We start from the raw sequence: 3,205 nt of genomic DNA, 5'->3' as shown, positions 1-3,205 counted from the left end.
AAAGGCATTAGAATTACTCCAAAAAGCATTATAATGCAATAAAACAACATAAATAACAGTAGGTAAACATGATGCAAAATGAACGTATTAGTGCATACCAAGGTTTTTCCATTCAATGTCTTCTAAATTTAGCACAGGAGACTTCACGAGAAATTTGTTTATAGACTTGCCATCAAAGTGTGATTTCCTCAGGTAACACAGATACTGCTGCAATGCTTTCTTGAAAAGCGTAAGAAAGCTTTGCTTGCCATGAGTATCCAGATTCACCCTCGCCTACTTACAACAATATAATGTAAATCATTGATGTGTTCAATCAGCAGAAAACAGGAAAATAATCACCGTTAATAATAGCACTTACACGTAAGTCGGACATGAAGATGTGAAAATGGTGTTTGTCTTCACTATAACCTTCCTATGATGGGAATATGTGCATGTAGTCCCTAACAATATTGAAAGCATTGTCTTTTTAACTGGGAATAACTGGAATGGGGTTCCAATCTACAGGAATTGGCCGTCTCTGTAGTTGGGATAGGTCTTCGGCCGTTGAACTTGTTGTACTTTTTGCTGGAGTGGGATTTTTCAATGGTACAGCTGGTGCTATGGCAATTGAAATCGACATACCTTTTGCTGAAGTGCGAGTCGTGTGTGGTGGGGCTAGTGGTGTGGCCAGTGAAGTATGGGTATAGTATGCTGGAGTCGGTCCTATGTTTTGTGTCATTGGTTGTAGAGCCAATATAATGGTGTGCTATCTGATTTCTCCGGCACCACCATGTTTTTCTAGGACTTTGCTGGTGCTCCTTCGGGTTCGGCAATCACCCTCTTCCTTTTTGATATCTGATGCACAATAACAACATTTGAGTGGAAAAACATGGTGTGATGATAGATGGAATATGTACTGATAATGGATGGGCATGGCATCTTGACATATATGATGAGTAAACTAAGCACATGGCAGTGCAACAATGTATAAGAAATGCAAGACACCTTATGCAAGATAGGCGCAATCAATAAAACCTTGCCAAATTAGAATAGGCACCTTGATGGGTGAATAGGGCAAACCATCTGCCTTCGACTCCTCGAGGTCAGAATAGTCATTAGGATCATATTCTAAACACGAATCAGCAGGTGGGAGCGTATGAGTTTCATTGCATCCAGAATGAAACTCAATGCCTTAGTGCCAATTTTGTTAGTCATTGCAGTGTTCCATAATATTCTTCTTATGCGCGAAAATTCTCATATTCATTGTGATTACGTACAATATCTTAGAAGCATGAAAACATAAAATAGCAGTGAGATTATCTTTGTAATGCAGAGAATATTCTAATATAGGGGCTCCCTGTAAACCCTTGTGTGTTATCACTAGATTCTGATGAGAGACCCCATGTGTGTTGTAATATGGTGCGTGCATTAATATAGTCTGGCACAAGTACACAAAAAAATAGGCTCCAGAAGGATAGTTGGCAGATTATAGGTTCATAATATACTATATAGAGAGTTTATTGCCAAACCATGATAACAAGAAGACACAACAACTAGCCAGATCGTGATGTACATAAAAGGGGTACACCATAAACAGCATATACAAATCAGGAAAGTGGAACTGGCTGGATAATATGGTCTTGTATTGCTGCTACTAATTGAAAGCCTATCGATCACGTACGGGCCAGCTCTATCAGTTGTTGACTACATATGTCCCTGCTCCCCTTCCTGACAAGGAACATACTGTATGTACCAAATAAAGAATAACAAAAGTGGAACATGTTAAAGAATATAAGAGGAAACATATTCTTGGTATTCCGCTTATTTCCACACAATGTTGTTTGCCCACTCATGATGAATCACAACGCCCAAAGAAATGCAATTCTATGTTGTCTCTCTATATGTGGCCACATGCATTTAGAAAATTAAGTGGGAGCATTAGCTGACCAATTAAATGTGTGTATGTTAACTAATATTAGTATCATATCACAACTCGTATTTGAAGAAGTAAGCTTTGGAATTATGATTGGTGTTGTTTAGTTTCAAGAGTGGACTGCTGCTAGTGCAGCACAAAGCAGCTACACAGATCATAGTGTAGTGTAGATATAACAGTAAAACCATAAGCTTTGCAAGTAAAATCAGGAAAGTGGGACTTGCTGGAAAATATGGGCTACTATTGCCGGTACGTCTAGAAAGGCTTCGGATACCAACTCTCTTCAACTGAAGGTGCAGTACTATTAATATTAGTGTAACTGTCAAAGGCAACACCGCTCCCCACATTTCCTTGCTAACCTTATAGGATTCAAGTGGGTAGGCCACTACAATTTCTATTCCTAAGTTTCAAAATCCTATGAATCAAAGAGGCCCGAAGAGTTGAAAGTGCCCATCACAACCGACTGAATAGACCTCTACACTACAAATGTCCTTGCTCCTCTTCACTACAAGGAACATACTATACTAATATCATACTCCCTCTGTTCCAAAATATAAGTGTTTGTAGAAATTTCTAGTATGGATCACATACAGATGTATACAGATATATTTTAGAGTGTAGATTCACTCATTTTGCTCCATATGTAGTCCATGGTTGAATCTATAGAAAGACATGTATTTAGGAACAGATAGAGTATTTATTAAAGAAGAACATAAGAGGAACATGCTAAAGGAGAGCAAGCAGATTTTGGATAATAAAATGTTCCTTGCGCAGTGCCCACACATGATGAACTAGAGCGCATTAAGAATGCAACTCCCTGTTGTCTGTCTATATGTGGTGCACGTGCTTTTCAAAAGTAAAGTAGGAACATTAGCTGACCAATTAAACATTATCCATTTTAGTAATATTAGCATCATATTAGATTTGTATTTGAGCAACAAGATTGGAATTAAGAGTGACACGTTGTTTAGCTTGATGGATTGAGGAGCAGTGCTATGCAGCTACGATGATGGTACTGAATATAAAGGAATGTCTGCATGCAAGTGGTGTGAGTTTCGTCATTTGGGCCAGTTGACTATTTCACGCGGTTGGATGAAGATCCTACGTGTCCTAACCCTTCATCTTCCTTGTCTCAGGTTCTTCCCCTACAAATCACCGAACGGGCCACCGGCTGAACCACCGGTCCCCCCCCCCGCCGCCCTCCCCAGAATCGCCCCACCGCCTGTGTTCCTCCTGCACCCCCACCCCCACCCGCACCGAGTTTTTTTCCAGCGAGGCCCCACCACCACAAGG

This window comes from Triticum aestivum, chromosome 4B, assembly GCF_018294505.1.
Source record: "Triticum aestivum cultivar Chinese Spring chromosome 4B, IWGSC CS RefSeq v2.1, whole genome shotgun sequence".
Taxonomy (NCBI): Eukaryota; Viridiplantae; Streptophyta; class Magnoliopsida; order Poales; family Poaceae; genus Triticum; species Triticum aestivum.
The sequence above is the reverse complement of the archived record's forward strand: the minus strand, read 5'-3'. Positions refer to the sequence as shown.